Source organism: Crinia signifera, chromosome 8 (assembly GCF_055691185.1).
Source record: "Crinia signifera chromosome 8, ASM5569118v1, whole genome shotgun sequence".
In the NCBI taxonomy this organism is placed as follows: domain Eukaryota; kingdom Metazoa; phylum Chordata; class Amphibia; order Anura; family Myobatrachidae; genus Crinia; species Crinia signifera.
The window spans coordinates 101,506,300-101,518,626 of record NC_139224.1 but is presented as its reverse complement, the minus strand read 5'-3'; the positions used below and the strand labels follow the sequence as shown (position 1 = coordinate 101,518,626).

At 45.2% G+C, this 12,327-nt stretch overlaps 2 pseudogenes; one reads left to right on the top strand and one right to left on the bottom strand.

Moving 5' to 3' along the window:
- Positions 1 to 8,721: 8,721 nt before the first annotated feature.
- On the bottom strand, positions 8,722 to 8,840 carry LOC146029515 (5S ribosomal RNA; annotated as a pseudogene).
- Positions 8,841 to 10,525: 1,685 nt separating this feature from the next.
- LOC146029514 (5S ribosomal RNA) lies at positions 10,526 to 10,644 on the top strand (annotated as a pseudogene).
- The last annotated feature ends 1,683 nt before the right edge of the window (positions 10,645 to 12,327 follow it).

Below are 12,327 nucleotides of genomic sequence, written 5' to 3'. Positions count from 1 at the left end.
TGTGCCCCTGTGTGTGTGCTGCCCCCCCAGTGCCCCTGTGTGTATGCTGCCCCCCCAGTGCCCCCGTGTGTATGCTGCCCCCCCAGTGCCCCTGTGTGTACGCTGTACCCTGTTCCCCCCATGTGTATGCTGCCCCCCCCATTGCCCCCATGTGTACGCTGTAACCCCGTGTGTACCCTGCCCCCCCACCATTGCCCCCCGTGTGTACGATGTCCCCCCCAGTGCCCCCCCGTGTGTACGCTGTTGCCCCCCCCATACTGCCCCCCGTGTGTACGTTGTCGTCTCCCCAGTGCCCCAGTGTATGCTGCCCCTGTGCGTATGCGGCCCCCAAGTGACCCCGTGTGTACGCTGTACCCTGTGCCCCCTTGTGTATGCTGTCCCAACATGTGTACGCTGTAGCCTGTGCCCCCCGTGTGTATACTGTCCCCCCCGTGTGCACACTGTCCCCCCCCGTGCCCCCGTGTGCACACTGTCGTCGTCCCTGGTGCCCCTTGTGTGTATGCTGTTGCCCCTGTGTGTGTATGCCGTGCCCCCGTGTGTATACGCAGTCCCTCCCCCAGTGCCCCCATGTGTACGCAGTCCCTCCCCCAGTGCCCCCCCATGTGTACGCAGTCCCTCCCCCAGTGCCCCCCATGTGTACGCAGTCCCTCCCCCAGTGCCCCCCATGTGTACGCAGTCCCTCCCCCAGTGCCCCCATGTGTATGCAGTCCCTCCCCCAGTGCCCCCCCATGTGTACGCAGTCCCTCCCCCAGTGCCCCCCATGTGTACGCAGTCCCTCCCCCAGTGCACCCCCATGTGTACGCAGTCCCTCCGCCAGTGCCCCCCCATGTATACGCAGTCCCTCCCCCAGTGCCCCCCCATGTGTACGCAGTCCCTCCCCCAGTGCCCCCATGTGTACGCAGTCCCCCATATGTACGCAGTGCCCCCCGTGTGTACGCAGTCCCCCCAGTGCCCCCCGTGTGTACGCAGTCCCCCCCCAGTGCCCCCCGTGTGTACGCTGTGCCCCCCCCCCCCCAGTGCCCCTCGTGCGTAAGCTCTGCCCCCCCTATGTGTACCCTGTGTGTACATTGTCCTCCTCCAATGCCCTACAGTAAAGCTTCTACTCTCTGGGTGTCATGCTCATTGCCAGGGGTTTCTTGGGATGGATGTCTTGCCTGTTGACAGGGGTTTCATGCACTGGGACGGGTGTCATACTCAATGCCAGGGGTTTGTTATTCTTGTGGCCAGGGGTAATGCTCATTGCCAAGGGTGTGTTATCATTAAACATTTAAAAAATCTAATTGTATTCTTTCACTGAAATTTAAAATTTCAAATAAAAAAAACAATAAATTGAAAAAAACCTATGAAATTCCAAAGACAAAAAACCTTACGGTTTCACATGTCCCATTAAGGCTTCTTACACATGATCTGGCATTTCTGAAACCTGTTGTAACTCTTCCACTCAAACGCCAAAAAGCAATGAAATTCCGATCATTAAGGCTGACGCCTTAATGGACGTGTTCCTTGCGCAATACAGATATGGTACGCCATCACAGCCTGTGGGTAAGTGCAGATTCAGCACTCTCACAGAGTGAGATTGCTGTCACTCACAAAATGGTGGAGCTGCTAATTCACAGATTTGTGTGCTCATTGGAATACACACATGCAGTCTATGCAACTGAAGGTCTGAGCAGTAAACAGAGCCGAGAGGATGGGGAAAAAGTGGTGTTGATTGGGTAGGAGGCAGTGTGGTGCAGATGGGGAGGAATAGAAATGCGTAGATGGTAGGAAGGCTAAGCAGCACTGATGGGGACTAACGAAGCAGATGGGTGGAAAACTGTGGCACGAATTGGGAAGGTAAGGCAGAGTGATGCGATTGGTTGGGAAACAGAGGAGCAGTTGGAGGAAAGACAGCACTGATGGGGGAGGGGGTTCGGAGCAAAGGGGATAAAGGGAAAACAGAACAGTGTAGATGGAGAGGGAAGACAGCAGTACAGATGGAAGGAAACTGTCATGGATGAGGCGGGCAGAGCAGCATTAATGGAGGGGGAGACAGAGTATCGCTAATAGAGGGGAAGCCAGTGGCACAGATAGAAGGAAACAGTGGCATCTGTGTGGAAAGACAGGGCAGGGCAGATGGGAATAGACACATTGTTGTGGATGAGGGAATCCACACAGCAGTAGGTATCGGGGAAGACAGAGCAGCATGAAGGCGTACGGGAGAAGAAAGAGTAGATGCATAGTAGTTGGGAGTATTATAGTTTTTGCAATTGTGAAAGATGTTTCTGGTAACTGCATGTGAATACTAAATGAAATGGATATAGGTAGTGAGTGTGAAAGATGTTGGACCCTCAGTGGGATAGTTCTAGTAATAGTGTTTATTCTAGCACCCGCTATCTTTGAAAACCCATGCAGTTCCTCTACCCTGTCTGGGGTGTTGCTGGCTGCTCTAGTGTTTCTAGCACAAGTCTGGTTTGCAGTGCTGATATACAGATCACACTAGAAGCACTACAGCAGACAGCTACACCCCAGGCAGGGAAGAGGAACTGCATGAGTTTTCAAAGATGGCGGGTGCTAGAATGAACACTATAGTAACTCAGTGGGCTAGACCGTTTTAGATGATTGCAGGTACTTATTAGGATAAGTGCGCCACATAACTGCTCAGACCTTCAGTTGCATAGACTGCATGTGTGTATTCCAATGAGCACACAAATCTGTGAATTAGCAGCTCCACCATTTTGTGAGTGACAGCAATCTCACTCTGTGAGAGTGCTGAATCTGCACTTACCCACAGGCTGTGATGGCGTACCATATCTGTATTGCGCAAGGAACACGTCCATTAAGGCGTCAGCCTTAATGATCGGAATTTCATTGCTTTTTGGCGTTTGAGTGGAAGAGTTACAACCGGTTTCAGAAATGCCAGATCATGTGTAAGAAGCCTTAATGGGACATGTGAAACCGTAAGGTTTTTTGTCTTTGGAATATATATATATATATATATATACACAACAAAATACCCAAAATTGCGCTTCTATATGTAGACAGGTGGTCGCTATTAGACACACAGGTTCCCCACCAGTGGAAACCCACAATTTTCCACTACCCACAATAGTGTCTCAGCACCCTAATTACAATATGTAATGTCCGTTCAATAAAGATAAAATCTATAATAATAAAATAAAGATGCTTGTAGCTTCTGATTTTCTGGAATGAATTCCTGTTTATTTTGATCAATGTCCAACGCATTTCGTATCGGTTAGGAACTTCATCAGGTTTTTTTTGATCTATGAAATATAACATAAATCCATATAAACAACACATATTGACATTACATATATCCATATAAATTAAATTTGTACATACAGAGTACATGCATAAATGTTAAAAAAGTGGTATGAAATACATCTATTAAAACAATGGTAATAGTATACCCCTTGATATAAATAGGGATTAGGATTAATTTAATTTTTGATTCGGACAGATAAAGTTTACAGGGGGGAACAATCATGGAGGACATAATAAGTTCATAAAGGGAAAGGAATAGGATAGAGGATAAGGGTGTGGGACAGGACGTATCAATTTTTTCACATGATTTATTTCTTTTGTTACATACCTCAAAAGTATTTTTGCCTTTCTTAAGGCCCCCTTACATTTGTCCGACTTGTCATAACGACAAGTCGGACCCGATTGTCCCAGCAGCTCCCCGGGAGGGATCACATGCGATGGCACTTCATGTGCCAAGTTTTGCATGTGATAAATCTCATGCGATTTATCACATGCCACTCCCGGGGAGCTGCAGGGACAATGGGAGCGGGGGACAGCAGCAGGAATATGCCCGCAAACAGAGAGTGGGCAGGGGGGGGGGGGTCGGGGTGCAGGGAGCCGGGCAGGAAGCCACTGGGCAGGGAGCAGGGGGGCGGCGGCGCAGAGTACCAGGGAGCCGGGCAGGAGAACACGATGCAGCAGCAGCACTTCCAAAAAAAAAGAAAAACCCCATACAAACGAATAGGAAGCCATTGATTGGCTGAGACCTCTCTCAGCCAATGAGCGATTGGCTGAGAGAGGTCTCAGCCAATCGCTGATTGGCTGAGAGAGGTCTCAGCCAATGAATGGCTTCCTATGCGTTTGTATGGCCCTTTTTTTTTTGAAGTGCTGCTGCTGCAGCGTCTTCTCCTGCCCGGCTCCCTGGTACTCTGCGCCGCCCCCCCTGCTCCCGCTGATGCTGCCCGGCTCCCTGCGCCTGACTCTGGTAGGTCCCCTGTTGTGGAGGAGCACGGCTCCGGGCAGCACATAAGATTTAGCAAATCTTATGTGCAGCCCGTCCGACCTCCCATCTCCGATCCGATGCGCACGGGGCCGCGCATCGGGTCGGAGAGGATGTCACCATATGCTATTTGGGACGATTTCACGGCCCGATTCATCCGAATCGGGCAAAATCGTGCCCAAATCGCATAATGTAAGGGGGCCTTTAGGCTTGGACGTTTTCTTTTGTTATTCAATTATGTGAGATGAGTCCTTGTAATAGTAGATTTGTATATTATTTGACCTAGTTGTACCATAAGGAAGGTCAAATTATTTACATAATATAGACTGCCAAATATTTATTATTTTACTTTGTATCAAAATACCTTTTATTAATCAAAAAGGAGAAAAAGCCTCTTAATATAAAGTGGTTTCAAATTGGTCTCCTAGTACAAAGGAAAATAATTGGTCTTAATTCTACTGAAACATTATTGAGGGATATTACATTCTCTGGGATGTAGTTTAATGATTACATACCTTTAATATAAGTATACACTGTTAGTCCTAGATCAAATAGTGCTCCCAAAGTCACATTCCAGTTTTTATAAGTGAACAAAGTCAGGAAATAATTCCTAATATAAAGAAACAGTTACCAATAACTGTTATTGCAATAATTGAGGTCATCTTATATAACCCTCTCAGGTAAGTACTCACCACTATTGTGTGTGCTCCTTGGAGTCCAGCCAGCAAGTGAAGTCCTGCTGAGCTGGATCACCATATATATAGGAAAATCGTGATGGCATCACTTCCTGTGTCTGAATTTTTTTTGTAAGCTTCCAATTGTAATTTACTGGATCAGAATTTTCAATTTGTTTATTATCACTGGTTCTATTGTGAGTAAAGATCCCTACGTAAGTTCTTTATGTTTAAATTATCTCATATTTACTTGATTGGGCTTCCGCCCCATAATGCATTTCGTGCATAAATAACCTTCTGGTGTATGTGATTACACTCAAAATCGCTGTTTGCGTTCCACTTCTTCCGCAGTGGAACGCTCCGCCATTTTGCCGGAAGTGCACTATTCCACTGTTCATTTGGTCCGGCACGGCTATTACGCGTACTAAGGAAGTGGCACCTGGATGTGAGGTGTGTGCGTTCCACCCAATTAATGGTGGAAAGCACCTCCATATTGGAGGGATAAATCTATCTACGTTTTCCGATACCGGAAGTGCTTTTATGCGTGTTATTAATATTCAATGGTGGAGCGCATCCTAAAATAACTTATAAGTGTTATTTGAGTGTTTTGGAATGTGAGTTAGTTTTGATCTTAGGTGATATAATTTTTTTGCTTTTTATTTTATTATGTGCTCTTTTCCGAATAATACCCTTCTCATATATTATTTTTTTTTTTTAAATATGTTTATTCGAACAAGAAATTAATTTACAGTCAGAATAAAACAGCTGCAACTGAACACTTGCATTAACTCACGATTGTCCCATTTCCGAGGGAACCATAACATGTGAAAGGTTAAGCACAACTTACAGATATATGACTCAAATAGTATTCCAGTTGCCTCGGAATTTAGGGAGCTCTAAGTATATATGAACTATATATTTTTCAGATTTGCAACTGGTGGCATACAACTATACACTTCTTATCCTACTTTTTTCAATTTTTTTCCTTATACATAAATGGTGGAGTGGAAAGGGAAAGAGGGGGGGAGGGGGGGGGAATAGGGGGGGGGGGAATGCAGTTGCTACCAGTTTAACTCTTCTAGGGTAAACCAAGGAAAGTGTGTGAGAACTTTCTTCTACCTGGTTGAGATTAAGATGGGGTCATCGGGATTTCCAAGAGTTTGCATATTTCGTTTTTTTGGTGGTGAGGGCGGGTGTTTATGAATGGGCCCCATGTCGCCAAGAATTTTGAGGTGGAGGAGGGAGTGGATTGTCTCTGAAGGTCATATTTGTCATAGTATAAATACTTCAGTAGCAGTGTCTCCATCTCCGATACCTTGGGTAGATGGGGTTTAATCCAGGCATTAAGTATGATCTTTTTGGCCACAGTGACCATAAGCGTGAGGATGGGGATTAGCCTGGAGGCCGGGGAGGGTATAGGCCATGGATCAAAGTTGGCGAATAGCAGGGGTAGGGGGTCAAGGGTAGCATGGAAATGAAAATGTTGTCTAATATATGTCACCATCTTGTTCCAGAACCTGGCTATGTGCCTGCAGGACCAAAAGTTATGAACCAAAGAGGCCCTCGGGGAGCGGCATTTCAGGCAGGTGCCATCTTCGTCAGGGACGAAGAAGCTGTGCTGATGTTGGGATACATATGCCTTGTGAATACATTTTATGTGAACCTCCTGCAGTACAGAAGATTTCAGTATTTTTATAGTTTTGTTGTGGTATTTAAATATGCTGTGCGTGTTTTCTAATAAATTAATATCTTTTACCCACGTGTCCTCCATTTGTTTCTGGATTTTAGCTCCTGGCAGGGTCACTAATGGGTCATAAAACATTTTAGATCTGAACTTACCCTTTTGGAGTTTGGCCGCAGCTCCGGTTAACAGCAACATGGCAGGTCCTTTGGCGTTGATTGGGGGAAGGGAGCGGGTAAAGTGGCTGAGCTGGAGGAGTGGAAATGAGGAGGATTGTGGCAAGTTGAATTTGAGTTGTAGCTCAGCAATGGAATATGGACGTCCTCCAGGATCGAATACCTGGGATATGCTTTTTAGTCCTTTGTGGAACAATCTTCTAAAGCCTGTGCAGTCCAGGCCTGGGGGTAGCATGGGATTACCCCATAGGGGCATCCAAGGGGATATTGAGGGGGTGTGACCCAACGCTGTGGAGACAGACCACCACGCCGTGTGGATATCCATGAAGAGTGTATTTTGGGAAATATGTTTTGGTAGTTTTGTTTTCGGGGTATGTAGGAGGGCGCTGGGGGAAAAGGGAGCGAGTAGTGCGCAGTCAAGGGTGTAGTCGGAGTAAGTTCCTAATTCATTCAACCAGCCCAGAGCAAATCTGCATAGCAGTGTTTTAGAGTAGAGTTTAAGATCGGGTATGTTGAGGCCGCCTAGGGCCTTAGGAAGGTGAAGTTTGTGGAGGGCAATTTTAGCTTTTTTCCCATTCCATAGAAATTTGGAGATACCGGAGTTAATCTTTTTGACATCCGGGTTTGATATTTTCATGGGAAGCATCTGAAGGACGTATAGCAGTTTTGGAATTATGACTGACTTGGTTACCTCCGCTCTTCCCAGCAGGGACAGTGGTAAGTTCGCCCATGCCTCCATGTAATTTGTCATGGATGTCAGCAGCGGTTCAAAATTGCTAGAGTATAGTCGGTCTATACGATTTGGAATTTGTATTCCCAGATATTTTATCTGGGAGTTTTGCCTTTTAATCAAGTGTAGGTCTGAACCTGCAGGGAAGAGCGGGGGGGGGGGGGGGGGGGGGGGGCCTCTTAGCATCATAAGCTCAGATTTTGTAATGTTTATTTTGTACCCTGAAAATGAACTGAAACGCTGAATAATTTCCAAGGCTTCTGGTAGGGAATGTTCCGGGGAGGTAAGGAAAAGGAGCATGTCATCGGCAAAGAGCGAGACACGTAAGTCTTTTTCTCCGATCTGAATGCCTCTAAAGGTGGGTGTTTGACGTAAGGCTGTGGCTAGTGGTTCAAGGGCTAGAGCAAAGAGGAGGGGAGATAAGGGCCAGCCTTGTCTAGTACCTCTGGATATGGGGAAGGGTTCAGAAATTGTTCCGTTACACATAATTCGTGAGGATGATTCTTTATATAGAGATCGTATTAGGTTAATAAAGGTTTCTGGGATGGCGAATCTGTGGAGAGTGTCAAATAGGTGGTCCCAGAGGACCATGTCAAACGCCTTTTCTGCATCTAAAGATAAGTATGCAAGAGTGGCGTCCGACAAAGTCCCCTGGGAGACTTGAAGAGCAGCGAGCACCTTTCTAATATTCGTTACCGGATTCCTACCTGATATAAATCCAGTTTAGAACTGAGAAAAGTAGAGTCTGGAGGTGACTCAAAAGGGAACCCGACAAGGCTTTTTGGGGCACACTTATAAACAATATATTGAAAATGCAATGATGTCTACATATTAAAATGTAACTTTTAATGATTCAACACTTAAAATAAAGGTTTAATTCTTCCCTCCACTTTGAAGGAATAAATCAGAGAAAACCCAAATAAATAGTGGGTTAATAGGTATATACAGCGAAAATTTCTTTATATAACAACTGTTCCTCTAAAAATACAATAAGTGAAAGTCACAAAGTTGACGTCAAGGTTTTTCATATCATGGAGGAGAATAACAGTTGTGGTGGCGCAGGACACACCCCCTCAATATTAGAAAAAGGTAAAGAAAAAAGTGAACAAATGCTCGGGGACAGTAAAGTGGGGATCAGGAGATGGAGTGAAAAGGAGGAGAGGAGAGAGGACGGTCATGCACGACTCCCACAGCGCGTTTGCTTCTGCTGTTATGGTAAGCTACAGCACCGACTATTCCCTGTTAGTTCCCCAGACAGGTACTGGGTCGGCCCATCACTGTTTAGCTTCTGGGTTCGGATGGTACCAGGCGATTTCAGTGAGGTATGGCTGTAAATGGAATAATAAGCGAGCAACGCTGATCAGAGTGAGCTGAAGTGTGCTTCTGCTGTTGGTTAACCACTGAGAGTCTCTCCCTGTTACCATGTATGCATTGCAAGGAGGTAGATTCCGGTGATGCCAATGAGAGAGTCACTTAAAATCGGGGTTGTGGATAGAATAGATTGGTTGGATATGTTGGTCTCGACCCCACTTCTGCTGTCCACAATCATACACCGTATCGGATTGTGGATGAGAGAGAGGGGGCAAAGCAATCCTCCCTTGAATGGGAAAAAGAAGGGGATAGAATTGCGGCAATTGCCTGAGTAAAAAGGTGATAGAGGAATTGAAGAAGTTTATGGAAAAAATGAATGTACCCACAGTCCAATGAAGGATAGTGTTCCAGGTGTCAGGATTTAATTGTTCTGATCACCTGGTTCACCCCGGGGTTTGTTTAAACACTGTTATTGAACAGAACATTTGCGGCTCGCTCTGTGGTTAGGTTCTTACACAAGAGGTTCTGTTTGAGGGTAATTATCACCCTGAGACAGTCTCCACACCCTGCGACAGTCTCATAAGTTATAAAGAAATAACTAGATTGACAAGAGATTCACTTGGAATACATGCTTGGTATGAGGGTAGATGGCAGTAGGTGCAATGGTGTCAGAGAAGATGAAACTTTGGCATAAGAAGAACTATATATATATAGATAGCAGGAGCTATTGAGTCATGTTTGGTACTTATCCACAGGTAGGTGGCATGGCATATAAGCAAATATTGTCCTGCCGGTACAACACACAAAAGTAGTGTCAACTTTAGCTCCACCTTTCAGGGAATGTGTAGACAAACAGTGCAGAGTGATTAATGCATGGTGTTTTTTGTCTACACATTCCCTGAAAGGTGGAGCTAAAGTTGACACTACTTTTGTGTGTTGTACCGGCAGGACAATATTTGCTTATATGCCATGCCACCTACCTGTGGATAAGTACCAAACATGACTCAATAGCTCCTGCTATCTATATATATATAGTTCTTCTTATGCCAAAGTTTCATCTTCTCTGACACCATTGCACCTACTGCCATCTACCCTCATACCAAGCATGTATTCCAAGTGAATCTCTTGTCAATCTAGTTATTTCTTTATAACTTATGAGACTGTCGCAGGGTGTGGAGACTGTCTCAGGGTGATAATTACCCTCAAACAGAACCTCTTGTGTAAGAACCTAACCACAGAGCGAGCCGCAAATGTTCTGTTCAATAACAGTGTTTAAACAAACCCCGGGGTGAACCAGGTGATCAGAACAATTAAATCCTGACACCTGGAACACTATCCTTCATTGGACTGTGGGTACATTCATTTTTTCCATAAACTTCTTCAATTCCTCTATCACCTTTTTACTCAGGCAATTGCCGCAATTCTATCCCCTTCTTTTTCCCATTCAAGGGAGGATTGCTTTGCCCCCTCTCTCTCATCCACAATCCGATACGGTGTATGATTGTGGACAGCAGAAGTGGGGTCGAGACCAACATATCCAACCAATCTATTCTATCCACAACCCCGATTTTAAGTGACTCTCTCATTGGCATCACCGGAATCTACCTCCTTGCAATGCATACATGGTAACAGGGAGAGACTCTCAGTGGTTAACCAACAGCAGAAGCACACTTCAGCTCACTCTGATCAGCGTTGCTCGCTTATTATTCCATTTACAGCCATACCTCACTGAAATCGCCTGGTACCATCCGAACCCAGAAGCTAAACAGTGATGGGCCGACCCAGTACCTGTCTGGGGAACTAACAGGGAATAGTCGGTGCTGTAGCTTACCATAACAGCAGAAGCAAACGCGCTGTGGGAGTCGTGCATGACCGTCCTCTCTCCTCTCCTCCTTTTCACTCCATCTCCTGATCCCCACTTTACTGTCCCCGAGCATTTGTTCACTTTTTTCTTTACCTTTTTCTAATATTGAGGGGGTGTGTCCTGCGCCACCACAACTGTTATTCTCCTCCATGATATGAAAAACCTTGACGTCAACTTTGTGACTTTCACTTATTGTATTTTTAGAGGAACAGTTGTTATATAAAGAAATTTTCGCTGTATATACCTATTAACCCACTATTTATTTGGGTTTTCTCTGATTTATTCCTTCAAAGTGGAGGGAAGAATTAAACCTTTATTTTAAGTGTTGAATCATTAAAAGTTACATTTTAATATGTAGACATCATTGCATTTTCAATATATTGTTTATAAGTGTGCCCCAAAAAGCCTTGTCGGGTTCCCTTTTGAGTCACCTCCAGACTCTACTTTTCTCAGTTCTAACATTGAACTCTATTTTGGGAGCACCACCAACCATAGACCACAGCCGCGAAATCCTACAATGGAGCAACGGTATATATGTTGGTAATTTTCGATTCATATTTATTACGTATACTTGTGCCAATCCAACCCAACCCTACAAAAATAAATCCAGTTTAGTCTGGGTGTATTAATGTTGGCATTAATATTTTTAATCGCTCGGCTAGAATTTTGGTTAGGATCTTGTAATCTATATCCAATAGGGATATGGGTCTGTATGACCCGGGATCTGTGAGGTCTCTTCATGCCTTTGGGAGTACCTTAATGGTGGCTAAGTTGAAATGGGGGGGGGGACCTTCTTGTATCCATGATTTGGTTATACACTTCTACTAGGATAGGGGAGATTTTTGGGGATAGAAGTTTATAATAGTCTGGGGTGAAGCCATCTGGGCCCGGGGCTTTCCCAGAATGCAGGCCTGATATAGCCTTTTGAACTTCATCTAGGATGATTGGGCTGGAGAGGGTATCCACTTCGTCGTTAGAGAGTTGGGGGATGGTCAGGTTTTCCCAGAAAATTCTGGCTTGTACATTATCTGGTTGTGGGGCTGCATATAGTGTGGAGTAGAAGGAACATAGTGTTTTAGCGATTTGCTCATTTGAAGTGGTAGTGGTACCATCTGGGTATTTTAGAGGGTGTATTATCGAGGGGGCCTGGTGTCCTTTAAGCAGATTTGAGAGAAGCTTACTGGATTTGTTCCCGTATTTGTAAAAACGGGCATTGGAGGCAAACGTGTGGAGAGCTTCTGATTTGATAAAGAGGCCTTCAAATGTTAACTGGGCTTGTTGGTATTCTGATTTAGAATTAGTAGAGGGGCTATTTTTATACAATATGTATTTGACAGAAAGATCAGCTTGTGCTTGAGCAAATTCTCGGGCTATAGATTTTTTCTGAAAGGAAGTATGTGAAATTATAGCTCCTCTCACTGTGGCTTTAGCAGCCTGCCAATAGAGAGCTGGGTTAGTCTGTGCCACTGAGTGGTTGTGGGAGTCATAATCGTCCCAAGTATCTTGTATAATTTTCTTTAAGGAGGGGGAAACCGGAAGATGTGATGGGCATCTCCAGGAGACTATAGGGCTTTTCTCAGGGCTTAGGCGGAACTTGATCCATGTGACCGCATGGTCTGACAAGGCTATGGGTTCAATGAACGATGTC